The sequence below is a fragment of the Cryptomeria japonica genome, chromosome 9 (genome assembly GCF_030272615.1).
Source record: "Cryptomeria japonica chromosome 9, Sugi_1.0, whole genome shotgun sequence".
Lineage (NCBI taxonomy): Eukaryota > Viridiplantae > Streptophyta > Pinopsida > Cupressales > Cupressaceae > Cryptomeria > Cryptomeria japonica.
The window spans coordinates 634308626-634325233 of NC_081413.1; positions in this window are offsets into that span (position 1 = coordinate 634308626).

The window sequence follows — 16608 nt, forward strand, 5'->3', positions numbered from 1 at the left end:
CATTAAAGTTGAGATCTACATCCTATTTTATGAAACCCTAATTCCATGTGGAGGAAAGCAAAACTTCACAAAGAGGTATCATCATTCAATTTTCAGTCATAATTCAATATCTCCCTCAAAAGGAGAACCTTTCCTTATGATCATTGCAATTATCTTTATTTTGATTTCATAGTTAATTTCAAAACCAGGGTTTGAACTAAGGCAAGCCCCTATTCCCAACCTATTTCCCTTTCTTTTTGTGTGTAGGAAACAGGTACAAAATTGTACTCTTCAAAATAAGCTTCATTCACAGAGATGAATGAACCCTTTTCGGCATGCAGAAAGTTTGGATGACTATGGTGCCACGTCATGGTGTTGAATTTTTAGGAGCTTTTTCAAGGGTTAGATCCGACTCAGCTTATATTGCTCAAGTCCAGGTGCATGTGAAAATCCCACATCTATATCTCATTTTTTTCTTAATTTTACCTTCATTTTTTAGCACTTTACCCTAATTCAGCATTTCAACTTACCAAAAAGAGAAAAAACCCCACAAAAATTAATCAATCCACTCAATATTCAGTCCTTAATCCAATTTGTGACTAAATCTAGTGGATTCCCTTCCCTCTTTTGAATGTAAAGGGTTTTTAAGAAAAATTGATTTGGTGATTCTCCCTTCTATGTTGCAAATTGCCAAATAAAATTTTCCCCTCTACATTTTGGTGAACCCAACATGTCCTATGCTTACTTTTGATTTTTGTTTTCAGATTTGAGTGTGTATGCAATGTAAAATTCAAATTTTCATTTACAATTTTTATTTCCTTGCAAATTTTAAAAATTTAGAGGTTCATTTCACTAAAACCCTAATTTTTAATTTCAAAATTGAGCTTGTGAATTGTATAATTTGGGTTAACTGTTTCAGATTTGAGTGTCTCTCAATTTCAAAATTTAAATTTTCACTTGCAAGTCATATTTTACATTTAAATTTTAAAATTAAGTGGTTAATTGCAAAAACCCTAATTTTTTAAAATTTTAAAATTGAGCTTGTGGGTTGTTTAAAATTTGAGTTTAAAATTTGAATTTATCATTCAAATTTGCAATCTTGGATCAAATTTAAATTTTAAAATTAAGTGATTAATTAAAAACCCCTAATTTTTAAATTTAAATTAACCTTGTGCATTTCCCAATTTTGGATTGATTTCAATTTCAACCTTGGTTCTATTTTTAAATTTATAATTAAGAGGTTCTTTTTACAAGACACTAACTTTAAATTTCTTGTGGACAATTTCAAATTTAAATTTTAAAATTAAGTGGTTTCTTAAAAGAGCCCTAAGTTTTATATTTAAATTGCTTATTTCAATTTCCAAATTTCAACATTAAAATTAAGAGGTTCTTTTTACAAGGCCCTAAGTTTAAATTTCCTTTAGATCATTTTAAATTTAAATTTTTAAAATTAAGAGTTTATTTTTAGCCCTAATTTTGTTGGCAACAACAATTAAGGAAAACTGAGAGGGGGGGGGTGAATCAATTTTCATTAGATTAAACAAATTAAGCATAATCTTAGATCTGATCAATTGCAGCAAGAATAAAGATAAAGACAATAACAACAACACACATAACACCAATATTTTTGACATGGAAAACTCGGTTAAGGGAAACCATGGTGGGAACCTACCCACAATAAAACGATACTTTGCAGTAGTATGTGTAAATATTGCAATGGGGAATGCACATGCATTCAGACACACTGCCTAGAGCTCACTACTCAAAATAAAATGACCTAGAAGGCTCCAACTCTCAGGGAAGGTTCACTACCTTACAATAATGATCATACTACAATCCAGATTACATGAACTGCAAACATAGCATCTGCCAATGCCTGATGATAGTTCTAGTTAAGCACATTTGTCTTCCCTACAACAATCTCTGCTCAATACACCACACCGAAAGATAGATTCTCTTATGCACATATACACCACATTCTGATAATGCAGACACAACATCGACACCCAAATTACATGAGTATACAACCTATTTATACAATTCATCAACCTTGACTACAAGGTCGGCCAAAACCCTCAACCCTTAATTACAAAATTACATCACATGATACATAAATCAACCACCAGACCAAAATAATGACATAAATGACATAGAATGGACCTAAATCAAATCTCCAAACATGCATCACCACCAGAAATCTTGCCAAGATCAACCGTAACACGTTACACCACCAAAAATACTGCATAACATGAAGAATATCACCAGATCAACAAAATTGCTATTATAGCGCACACGGATCATTGCGGACCACCAAAACAAATAGGCTACAATCAGGAAACACAAAAAAGAATGTTAGAACCATTTGCAATAGCGACACCAACACCACTTAATCAAATCTTCATCGATCAACACGCTAATACTCAAGAATACTTAACAACAACAATTCAGACTAGAAAGACAAATTGTGGATCACCAAATCATGAACCATCTAAAATGAAGATACACATGAATACCCAAAACATTCTCCCAAATCCACAACCAAAGATATGATCATATCGGAGCATAACAGATCAAATACCAAAACACTACAATACTGAACACAGAAGAACAATCTTCATACCGAAATTCACAACTCAACCAAATCACCGCATAGCATCATGGAATTGTTGGCAACAACAATGAAGGAAAAATGAGAGGGGGGGGTGAATCATTTTTCACCAGATCAACAAATTTAACCACAAAAACAAATTTGATAAACTGCAGCAACAACAAAGGTAAGCAGATAAATAGTACAACACACAACACCTAGATTTTGATATGGAAAACCCAGTTAAGGGAAAAAACCACAGTGGGAACCTACCCACAATAAGATGATACTCTGCAGTAGTATGTGAAAATATTGCAATGGAGAATGCACATGCATTCAGGCACACTACCTAGAGCTCACTGCTCAAAAGATAATGACCCAGAAGGCTACAACCCTCAGGGAAGTCTCACTGAGTTACAACAAGATTTAGACTACAATCAAGAAGGAATGAACTAAAAGAATAGCATCTCCAAATGCCTGATCACAGTTTTGGTTAAGCCCATTGTCTGCTTTGCAACACCAATCTCTTCTCAATCACAATGCTGAAGGATGAATCGCTTGTTCGCACATATGCCACTCTCTGATAATGCAGACACCACTGATACATAAATTGCATGACAATACCACCTATTTATACAAATCATCAACCTTGACAACTGTTGGTGTAAATAATTATTCATCATGGATATTATTACACTTTACTTAAGTTTACTTAGGATAATGCATTTCATAGTAGTTTGGGTATGAGACACTTGGGTGTTTTTGCCACATTGGGATAGTGTGTGTAGGAGAATTTCCACCTTTTGGGGACTTATCTTGTTGTTACACTCCACATTCAGTGGGTGATCCACCTCATGTGGACTATTATATTGTTTCTCCTACCTACCCACACCTATTTCCTACCTACCCTTGTTTCTTATTGAGCCACATATCATGTTTGCGTTCTCACATATCCATATAGCCTTGCCTATATAAGCAGGCTCATATTTATTGTATGTAACGATTGATGATCCAGTTGATCAGTATTTTCATCTTGATAGAATATGGTTTATTTCTATCATATATTTTGTCTCTCTTGTTTGTGCTTTCTATTGCCTTTTGATCTTGGCAAAATCTCACATGGTATCAGAGCTGGTCCATGTCTCACATGGTATTAGAGCCATTAGAGTGTAATTGGTTTGCTAATTGAGAGAAATTTGATGCTATTTGGGGTTGTGTATTTTGGAGTTTTCTATTGTAGGTTATTATTGAAGCTTGATGGGTCAAATTTGAGGTTACCATTAGATTTAGGAAAACCAAGAAAGTCAGTTTTGCCTTTTGCTTCATCCAAATCGGACTTCGGAGGCCAAATCTAGAGGCATTTGAAGTTTGACGCTGTGGCGGAAATTTTCCAGAAATTATAATTTTGCAGGCATTTTTCAAATAGCGATATCTCACTTATCCAGACTTGTTTTTTCGAGCAATTTTTTTTGCTTTGGGGTGGAATTTCGTGATCTATACAGTGGTGCAGGAGTTTTCTGATTTTTGGATATAGGTTTTTCGGAAATCATGAAATCTCGATTTTTACAACTTTGGAGGCTTCGTTTGGGCTCATATGGACTCCTTTTCAGGTGCCTTTTTTTTTTGAAAGTGCATATTTTTTCATCTACTTTCATAATCTGCCATCTGTTTGTAGTGATTTTAAGTAGAAATTGTACTTTCAGTATTTGGCCATTTTTGGCATATTTGGTACTTGTATTTTGCTTGGATCTTAGTTTAGATCACTACCAGTATTTGTTGAAGTCTCTTAGATCTCATTTTGAGAAGTTGTAAATTGAAATCAGAAGTCCACTTTGCCTTGTTTTGCAAGTGGCTCATTGTATATGCACTAAGTATAAAGTGCCAAAATCATCATTTTGGGGGGATTTCTTGATTGAGTATTTTGGGGGGGGTGTCTTGTGTGATTGTGCCTCTCTCTATCTTGTGTTTTTTCATTTTGGTGCTATGGGTTCTCTTAAATTTCCACTTTTAACTCCTCATAATTATGCATCATGGAAGATTAAAGGATGGAGTAAACTAATGAAAAAATGACTCATTCATTATGTAAATGAAACTATTATATCACCACCTGATCCTAAGGCTGATCCTAATGCTCAAATTGAATGGCTTACTAAGAATGCTATGGCACTTGGAACTCTTAGAAAGTATGTATTAGATGACCTCATTTTTCACATTGATAAGTGTACAACAATTAAAGAGGCTTGGGATATTTTTAAGAAATTGTATGGTCAAGTTGATGAGATTAAGGGCTACAAGCTTGATAGTGAACTCACAACTTTGGATCCCAAGGATTTTGATACAATCCAAGATTATGTCACAAAAGCAACTGAATTAAGAGAAAAGCTAAAGGATTGTGGAATTGACAAAAAGGATGCTCAATTGGTTTATAACTTGTTGGACAAGCTTCCTTCAGAGTATGCAGTCTTTGTATCTAGCTTTCACACCCATAGGTTAGCTCAAGGTTCCTCATACACTTCTCCCTCATTTGATTCATTCACGGAGATGTCGATACTTGAGCAATTTAAGTTGACCACAATGGGGATTCTCAAATCTTCAAAGTCACAAGCTTTGGTGGCTAACAAAGGGAATCAAAGTAATCAAGGAAAAGACAACAATAAAAAAAAACCTAAGTCTAAACCACAACAAGATGGAGCACAATCTTCCTCTCCACAACAAGGTGATTCATCATTCTCACCTAAGAGGAAATCATATAAGGACAATCTTTTTTATGGATATTGCAAGAAGTCAGGACATGATGAACATCATTGTTATAAGAAGGATATTGATGAGTTGAAGAATCTTCTTGAGAAGAATAGAATCAACCTACCTTCTAGAATGTCTACATCAACTTCTTCTTCCAAGGATAAAGGAAAGGATCAATATTTTGGGACAGATAAAGGAAATGGACAAGCTCTTTGTGCTACTACAAGTCATGATTCAGGGAGATGGCTTCTAGATTCAGGGGCTTCTCTTCATATGGCATCTTCACAGTCTATGTTTTCTACATTTGAGCCTTGCCACATGCCACAGATTTTGATGGGCAATCATACATACATGGATGTGATTAGGAAAGGAACTATTGCCATTAGGGATAACTCCTTCAATGATGTGTTGTGTGTACCCCACTTGACAAATAATCTTCTTTCCATCTATCAAATCACACATGGGGCAACTAGGAAAACTGTGGAGTTCACACCTGATTCAGTTATCATTAGAGACTTGGAAAGTGGCTTGCCTACATAAGTAGGGTCATATTTATTATATGTAATGATTGATGATCCAGTTGATCAGTATTTTCATCTTGATAGAATACAATTTATTTCTATCATATATTTTATCTCTCTTGTTTGTGCTTTCCATTGCCTCTTGATCTTGGCAAAATCTCACATGGTATCAGAGCTGATCCATGTCTCACAACAACAATGTCGGCTAAACCCTCAACTCACAATTACAAAATTACATCACACGATACAAAGATCGACCACTGGACCAATATAATGATATACATAACATAAAATGGTCCCAAACCAAATTCCCAGATGCACATCACCATCAGTAATCACACAAAGATCAACCGCAACATGCTACACCACCAGGAAAACCACATAATACGAAGAATATCACTGGTTCAGAAAAATCATCAAGAACATGCACAATGATCAATACGGATCATAAAAAAAACTATGACACAATTAGGAAACACCAACAAGTACGTTAGAATCATCAGAAACAATTGCACCAACACCACTTATCAAATCTTCATCAATCAACATCTGAACCTCAAGAATACATAAACAACAACAACTATCACAAAGAAAAGATAACTTGTGGAGAACAAAATTATGAACCATCTGAAATGAAGATACACAAGACCATCCCAAAAGTATCCCAAAATATTAGCTCAAGATTTGATCACACTGGAATATATCAGAGGAAACACTGAACTCTGCAAAGCACTGATCAGATAGACAAACTGCAAAACTGAATCATCAAATTTGATACAGAAGAATATAGTGATATTAGAGATACTCCATATACCAAACCATGATCCCAATAAACCAATCTGCAATCAGCGGAGCAAGAATATGTTGACATCAATGACAACAACATATCCTAGCAGCATAAATGTCCAACAATCTCCCCCTTTGGCATTGATGGCAACATATGAATGTGAAAAACAATCAATGCAAAGAAAGAAAGCATCTCCAAAAAACTCCCCCTAAGAATATAAAGCATGAATCTCTCCCCCTAAAACACATAACTAGACTACTCCACCAGAGGAGAAACACGAACTCATCAATCCAGATGAAGAGATAAGACTGTGAAGTCCACCAGATTGATGCAACTCAATGCATCTAGTTCTCATCAAGAGGGGTAGATACCCATAACTTGTCTCTCAAATAGACAAATGTATCTATAGGCAAAGACTTAGTGAAAATATCGGCAATATGTTCCTTTGTAGATACATACTCCAACTTAACTTCCTCTTCAGTGACTTTTTCCCTCTAGAAATGATTGACATATGTTTAGTCTTTGAATGTTGCACTAGATTCTTTGACATATTAATAGCACTAAAATTATCACAATATATGACAGTAGGCTCATCATAGATAACTTTGACATCCTTCCACATTTACTTCATCCAAAACACCTAAGTGCAGTTACTAGCAACAACAATTTACTCAACTTCAATAGTAGATAAGGATATTGAATCTTGTTTCTTACTAGCCCATGAAACCAATTTCTTCCCTAAAAAGAATGCTCCACCAATAGTTCTCTTCTTGTCATCAACATCACCAACCCAATCAGCATTAGTGTAAGCACATAACATGAAATCATCTTCCTTCGGATACCACAAACCATAATCCACAGTCCCCTTTAAGTATCTGGATATCTTCTTTACAACAATGACATGACTCTCTTTCAGATCAACTTGATATCTATAAGCCATGCACATAGCATGCATAATATCAGGCTTAGTCTGAGTAATATATAGCAATCCATATAGCATAGATCTATATAAAGACTAATTAGCTTTTAGAGATTCATCATTTTTAGATAATTTGTAACCAGTCACCATAGGAGTTCCAACCGGTTTGGAGTCATCTAACCCAAACTTCTTCAATAATTCCTTCACATATTTAGTTTGAGATATAAGAATACATTTTCCAGTCTATGAAATCTACAAACCTAAGAAAAATTTCATCTCACCTATCATAGATATCTCAAATTATTTCTGCATATCACCGACAAACTTCATGCTCATGTCATCATATCCTCCAAAAATAATATCATCAACAAAGACTTCAACAATTAATATGTTATCATTCTCAATCTTAAAGTACATATTACTATCAATGACACCTTTATTAAATCCCAACTTCAGCAGATACTTATGCAATCTAGCATACCAAGCTCTAGGGGCTTGTTTCAATCCAAAGAGCTTTCTTCAATTTACATACCATGTCTCCATCATCTAATAATGAAAATCCATCAGGTTTCTCAATTTAAACTTCTTCCTCAAGATCACCATTCAGAAAAGATGACTTGATATCCATTTGATACACTTTGAAATCTTTAATAGGCAACATATGCAAGCAACAATCTAAAAACTTCAAGTCTGGCTAATAGAGCAAAAGTCTCCTCATAATCATTCCCTTCTTTTTGTGAATATCCTTTGCATACCAGTCTTGCTTTATTTCTAACAACTTCACCTACTTCATTCAATTTATTCCTGAATACCCATTTAGTATCGATAATATTCTTATTTTTAGGTCTAGGCACAAGCTCCCATGTGTTATTCAATTCAATCTGATCTAATTCTTCTTCCATAGCTCTCATCGAATTTTCATCTTTACAAGCTTCAACAACATCTTTAGATTCAATTTTGGAAATCGAACATACCTCTTCAACAACTAACCTTCTTCTAGTCATCACACCATTATTTTTATCACCAATAATCTAATTTTCTAAGTGATTCAATCTTACATACATTGAGTCTTCTGATTGTTTTGATTCTCAGGTTCCCGCACCTCTCCACCGACAGTAGCAACATCTAGATTAACTATCTCTACCAGATCATTCTACTTAAATTCTTCAATCTGAATAGGCATTATAACAACATGTTGATCATCATCATATCCACATGCTCTGATCTATTTTCCAAGGTTCTCATCAACCTTCACATTTGCACTTTTCACTATCTTCCCCAATCTCTTATTGTAGCATCGATAGGCTTTGCTCTTTGTAGAGTATCCCAAGAAAATTTTTTCATCACTTCTTGCATCAAACTTTCCTATGTCATCATCTCTCTTGATATAATATTTGCTACCAAATATTCTGAAATATCTCACAGTAGGAACATGACCAAACCATAGCTCATAAGGAGTCTTACCGGTATCACCTTTTATATGAACCCAGTTGAATGTGTAAACAATAGTGCTAATAGATTCTCTCCAATAGATCTTTGGAACTGTAAAGCGGAAAATCAAACCCTAGTTGTTCCCCCACTCCATGGAAAGAGAAAGGAGGTCACTAGGATTGATGGTTTTCACTTAGGAGAGACTTTACATTCAAAAGAGGGGTTGAAACCCACAAGATCCAATCTCACACAATGCAAGACTGGATTCTAAATGAGTTTCAAGGTTTAAGACATCAAGGATACCCTCTTTTGTAAAGAATGTAGATAGAATGATTGAACTAGGAATGCATGTAAAGTAAGAAAGATTCACTTATAGACGGAGATAGGGACATAGGATGAAGCTACAGACCTGAAATTAGCAGTAAAATGTCGAGACGATGCTGTCCTGCAAATTTGAGTGAAAGTTGATGGGATGATGGCGCCCGGAGTGCACACGGTCCTCCGAAAAATCCGCGAAACGAAGGTGGATCTGTTCGTCTCTGCACAAGGATTCCAGATCTTCAATTACAGCTGCGTACCTGCAACCTACACATACAAAATAGAGGACAATTGGGGGGTTAGGGATTAGGGGTTTGCCTTTAGGTCAAACCCCGGTTTTGGAATTAACCAAGAAATGAGAATGCTGTAAATGTAAATGTTTGTAATATAATCAAGTACTGATACCTTGTTGTAAGAATGTTTGTATTCTTACATGCAAAGGTGTAATGAATGTTGTATGTTGTATGTTGTAGGTGATCTCCTCTTCAATGGTTGAATCCTTGTCTTGAATGCAACACTTAGCCTTGAATGGAGACTTAGAATGCTCAATTGCTTGAAGGAATGCTTGAATGCTTGGATGTTTGAATGTCGCTTCCGCCTTTTGCACACATATGTTTTTCTTCCTTTTCTAGAAGGGGAAATGTAGTTTATATACTTGTCAATTAGGGTTGAGAGATTGATTTTTCCGACCTTAGGCCGACATAGGAACATTATTTTCTGAATTGCAAACTTAAAGACCCGATACCCAACAAGAGACTGGGCCCAAAATAGGGCCAGGGACCAGGGCACTGGGTGCCATGGTCCCACCTCCCAGGACAGCAGGGTGCAAGGAAGGATCAGGCCAAGGTGCAGAAATATGCAGTTTTTGATGTCGCAAACAGGTTTCGGGGTCTCCATTCAGGTTCAACGTTGGGCCGCCATCATAAAGATGCAAATGCAGTCAAAATTGCAAGTGTCACAATTTTAGGATGCTAGATTTAGCCCCCACTTTAGCGGGAGTATAAGTGTACGCCCATACTTCCGGTAAAGTACAAGGAAACAACATTGAAAGACTTTCACCACGTCAAGGAGGCAAGATACACCAAGCCCCCAGTGGACTAAGGATCTTACGACTTTGATTAACAAAGTAAAAGGGAAGATCACGAGGGAGAACCATGATTGTCAGTAGTAAGGTTCCCTCACTATGAGTCATGTAAGAAAAATACCAAAAATTTTCAAGGCAAAGCTAAATTCGCTAAGAAATTTTCAAGTATCTTGAAGAGATATGAACGGGGTGTATGCCCCCTTACGTTAAAGCGATCGCACACGCCTCATTGGGGGTGATTGCTTTAAGGTAGTGATACATATAAGAAATGAGAAGGGAAAGGAGCACATTATCACAAGGATTTAGCCCCCAAGTGTGAGATAAGCCCAAGGATAATAGACACAAAACACAAAGCACAAGGTGACTTCGCTTTCCTTGGGGTCAGTATGCTGTATGATAATTCATGTATATCATATGTATGTATGCATAATTGTTCTTCATTCCCCAATCAAGGAAGGTCACCAAGAAGAAGGGAACACATGTGTCTTTTGAGTCAACATGAGAGAGACCAATAGAGATATCAATGCTTTACATCGTCCTCAAGTAGACAACACTAAGGACAACAAATAGAAGAATGAGAATAACACATAGACGAAGTAACAAAAGAGATCAAGAGAGGAGGAGAGAGTCTGCTATGCTAATGAAACTAGTCCAGCACGTCATCCACCCTCGGATCTTGCTGATCATTATTTCGGGAAGGCAGGAAACACGCTAGAGGAGGAACATCCAACACAGCAGATGGAGGTATCACAAGATCCAAACAAGGGCTATGTTCATGTTCCAAGCCACGTTGTTCTTGTCTAGGAGCTAGGATAAGTGCTTTAGAAAATTCGTTAGATAAATGGTTATCAACATCAACATATTCATATTCACTATCAAAGTGAAAAGAAGTAACATTTTCATCCTGAATAACATTTTCATCTATATCATCATCAAGATTTATAAAAATAGGATCTTTAACTCGCATAGGATCAAGACCATCATGCATCTTATGTTTAGGAGATTTTGGCTCAATTTTCGGCTGAGGAGAAAATGGAATAATACTAGCTGAAGGTGTTTTTGGGGATTGCAAAGTTTGAGAAATAGCTGCACGAGCTCTAAGATGATGCTTTCGTCAGCGTTCACGCGCAGAACGATTCCGTCTAGTCTTAGTAGGAAGCTGAGAAGATTGAGGAGGAGGAATGTTCTCATCCTTATCACTTGGGTGTTTAGGTTGTGGTCTCTTAGGTTGAATAATAGGAGAAGAGGAAGGTCTCTTCTCTCTATAAGAGGAAGGAGCAGGAATTGCTCCATATAAGGGAGGAATATTTGGTTTAGGAAGGAGGCCAAGTCCATCATGACAAGGAGGTATAGGTCTACTTTTAGAAAGTTTATTAGACATAGACGTAGTCACATCCATGGGGATGGGTTGGGAATCTTCTTGAGGAAAGACATTAGTTTTATCTTTCAAAGGAAGAACTTCCTTCTCAAGAACGATAGGAATATCAAGTTTGGGTGTTCTAGGTTCACTTAGAGATAGGATCATATCTTTTTTCCACTTTTGATAACATTTGAACAGATGATCACTTCGCGGTCGAAGAGATTGAAATTGTTTAGGCAAAAAATAATCAATAGGAATGCTAGAAGTTCTTTCAGCTGGTTTAAAGAGACTATGATTGACAGTAACAATTTCACCATTATGGGGAAATTTCAAACACTTTTGAATAGGAGAAGCAATAGCTTTCATGGAAGATAGCCAAGGATAGCCTAGCTTCACACAAAATTGTTCGGATGATGGAATAATAGCAAAAATCACATCAAGAGATTTGTTATGAACCTCAATAGGTAATGTAATAGAACCAATTGCAGGAGAAGAAAATGCATCAAATAACTTCACAACCACACTTGTTTTGTCATAGATCACTTGATTCAATTGCAAAGTAAAAAGAAATTCTTCAGTAATAACATTAACCATGCACGAAGGATCAATAAGCACTCCATGGAAAGGTGTATTCTTGACTTTTGCAACTATATATAAAGGACCATCAGGTGCCCTGATAGTTTCATTAGAATCAAATGTGATGGAAGGTTCTTTAGGGTTTTCTTGCTGCTCTACAAAGTTAATCACATTCGGAGTCATAGACACAAGACCATCAGATGAGAAAGAGGAATCATTAGTCTCAATTGCATTAGAGGTATGAGAAGGTAATGGATCAGTAAAAATCTTAAGATTTTGGTTAGGAGGAGCTACAGATGTGTTGCCTTTATCATTCACTCCTGAAACAAAGATAGTATTATTATCAATCAAATCTTGAATTTTACCCTTTAAAGCAAAACATTTTTCAGTATCATGCCCAGGTTGACGATGAAATTGACAAAAAGATTTGTTATCAAAATAGGGTGAATTAATCTTTGTAGGATCGATTTGCTTTATAGGAGGGAGAGTAAGCACATTTTGTTCCAATAACTTATTCATAATACTATGCAATGATTCATTCAAAGGAGTAAACTTTCTTTCTTTCTTGAAAAACTTAGAAATAGGAGGCACACCTGATGCTGCATTCACATTGTTGTTGATGATGTTTTCACTGAACTTAATGGACTCTCTGTTCGGTTTAGACTTTCCAAATGGTTGTTGACTACTATCACCCTTATCACTCGGAGCCATAGGATTTGCTTGTTCCATTTGACTCACAGTCAGTTGATAATTGTGAAGAGTTGCACACAACTGTTGGAAAGGAGTAAACTCAGAAAATAGAAGTTTTTCTCTAATATCTTTTTGTAAATTAGAAATAAAGATTCTTTGAATATCATTGTTAGGCACTGGAAAAGAGATTTGAGCATGCAAATGCTTATATCTACCAATGAAATCAGTCACTTTTTCTTTAACACCTTGTTTACAATGCATTAAATCAATCAAAGTAACTTTAGGACTTATATTGTTTTGAAATTGTTGAATAAAAGCATTTGCAAGTTGTTCGAAAGAAGTAATAGAATAAGAAGGCAACGAGCAATACCATTGTAGGGCTTTATCTCTTAATGTCCTAGTAAATAGTTTTGCAAGCAACCTTTGGTCATAAGCAAAATCGGTACATATTGTTTGAAAAGTCTTAACATGTGTTAGAGGATCACCTTTACCATTATAAAGCTCCAAATGCGGGATTTCAACATGTTTAGGGGGAATAGCTCGAACAATGTCAAGAGAAAGTGGGCTCGCAACATCAAATGTGGGCACACTAAACTTAGATTGATTCATAGAGGCAATTTGTTGCTGTAAAGAAGAGACAGTTTGTGCAAGATTGTTAATGGTCGCTTCAGTCGAAGAGTTCATATTAGACGTGTTAGATTGTGATGGAGGTATTATGTTATTGAAAGAAGGTATTGATTGAGAGTAAGGTGGCGGGACGCTATGATAGTTAGTCATAGGAGATGATTGGAAAGGAACACTGCAAGGAGGAATGGAATGGTTAAATTAATTGCCCCCTTGCGTCATGTTCATTTGTGGAGATGAAATAGGGACACTCATTGAAGGAATGAATGAAGAAGTTGGATTGAATAAAGGAAGAGGGTTGATTGAAGAAGAAGGATTGCCCCCATGACTGGTGATCATAGGTGGAATGTTTTGTATTGAAGTAGTCATTATGTTTGATGTAAAAGTAGGTATACTAGCAATAGAAGTTGTCAAAGGGATAGAATGATTGACTTGAGTAGGAGGTTGTGTATAACCTAAAGTTTCAGCACAACTTTTCATAGGCATCACATTCAAATCTACAATGTGTGCAATACCACGCAAAATATCAATTCCATTCTTATCACTTTGAACCATACGTTTTAGACCCTCAATTAAGGGAAGGGCTTGACTATCGGGGTATTCTTGAGACATCCATTGTCGAAAATCATCAAATTGGTTATCCAATTTTGAAAGTTGTTCTACAGAAACCTCATGGAGAGCTTCTTCATCATTAAGAGGATTAGAGGAATTACCCATGTCCTCATTAAAAAGGCCATTCAAATTAGGTTCCATCTCCTCAGTAATTAAACCTTGGAAAGACTTAATTCTAAGGCTTCGTCTAACGGGAATAGTGTAAGTAGGGCTTATTGTTGTAAAACTCATGCACTAAAGAGAGAGAGAAGATTTTGAATTTTAGAGGTAGCAAATTTCAATAAAATCAGCCAATCTCCTAGATTTAAGTTGTTAAATACAATCAGGACAATCTCCCGAAATTTCAAAAAAAATGTCAGGGACCGTGGCGAACGGAGTGCACACGGTCCTCGCAACTTTTTTTGAAATTTTCAGGGATGAAAGTTATAATGATTTAAAGCTAATCTGAAAAAATTGAGTGATTTTAGGATCTGTAGATAAGCCAAATTAAAGTTGCAATCTCAAAATTGAACCTTACCAAGATTGTTGAAAAATGCAAAATTTGAATTTTGAAAAAGAGAGGGAAACTAAAATTTTGAATTTTATGATTTTAGAGGGAATACTAAAAGCAATGCAGGCTTTGAAATTTAAAAATTGACTCAATTTCATGCAAAATTCACTTTTGAAAGTGGAAATCAAGGTTGTTACAATTAAACACTTAATTTCAAAAGTCACAAACTGCAAAAATTTAAATAAAGCACTGAAATTTTGAATGAATGCCAACACACATTTCAGATTTAGGACTGTAAGAAACACAATTTTAACACAAATTTCAATTTCAACAATTTTTGAATGATTAGAAGCCTTACTCCAGGCAATCACTAGACCAACTTTGACTTTAATTTTGAAAGTGTTAGAATTGATGAAATCAGCCAAAATTCTGGATTTTAGCAGAAAAATATAGTAAGATCTAGCTCCCAAAATTTCAGAAAAAATGTCAGGGACAATGGCGCTCGGGGTGCACGCGGTCCTCGCAACTTTTTTCCAAATTTTTAGGGATGAGAGATATTATGATTTTGTTGCGGAATCCAAGGTTACAGCCGATTTGGAGGTGTTTTGATCAGTGAAATCATTGGTTAAAGGTTGAATCAAGAAGGTTTTAAAAATTAGGGTTTTGACACTTAACCACTTAATTTTCAGAACTAAAGCACAAATATGAATTGACAATTTGCAATAGAAGGGTAGATCTGAAACAAGCATTAACAATTAAACATTTCACAAGCTCAATTACTAAAAAGAAAATTTTAGGGTTTTTATGCAATTAACAACTAAAATTTGCAAAAGATCAAACATGGAAATGTAATTAAGGAAGCAAATTTTTCAGATCTAACCATGAATAATCAAAATTAGGATGTTCATGTCGGGTTCACCAAAATGTAAAGCGGAAAATCGAACCCTAGTTGTTCCCCCACTCCATGGAGAGAGAAAGGAGGTCACTAGGATTGACGGTTTTCACTTAGGAGAGACTTTACATTCAAAAGAGGGGTTGAAACCCACAAGATCCAATCTCACACAATGCAAGACTAGATTCTAAATGAGTTTCAAGGGTTAAGACATCAAGGATACCCTCTTTTGTAAAGAATGTAGATAGAATGATTGAACTAGGAATGCATGTAAAGTAAGAAAGATTCGCTTATAGATGGAGATAGGGACACAGGATGAAGCTACGGACCTGAAATTAGCAATAAAATGTCAAGACGATGCTATCCTGCAAATTTGAGCGAAAGTTGACAGGATGATGGCGCCCGGAGTGCAGACGGTCCTCCGAAAAATCCGCGAAACAAAGGTGGATCTGTTCGTCTCTGCACAAGGATTCCAGATCTTCAATTACAGCCGTGTACCCGCAACCTACACACAAAAGAGAGAGGACGATTGGGGGGTTAGGGATTAGGGGTTTGCCTTTAGGTCAAACCCCGATTTTGGAATTAACCAAGAAATGAGAACGCTATAAATGTAAATGTTTGTAATGTAATCAAGTACTGATACCTTGTTGTAAGAATGTTTGTATTCTTACATGCAAAGGTGTAATGAATGTTGTATGTTGTATGTTGTAGGTGATCTCCTCTTCAATGGTTGAATCCTTGTCTTGAATGCAACACTTAGCCTTGAATGGAGACTTAGAATGCTCAATTGCTTGAAGGAATGCTTGAATGCTTGGATGTTTGAATGTTGCTTCTGCCTCTTGCACACATATGTTTTTCTTCCTTTTCTGGAAGGGGAAATGTAGTTTATATACTTGTCAATTAGGGTTGAGAGACTGATTTTTCTGACCTTAGACCGACATAGGAACATTATTTTCCGAATTACAAACTTAAAGACCCGATACCCAACAAGAGACT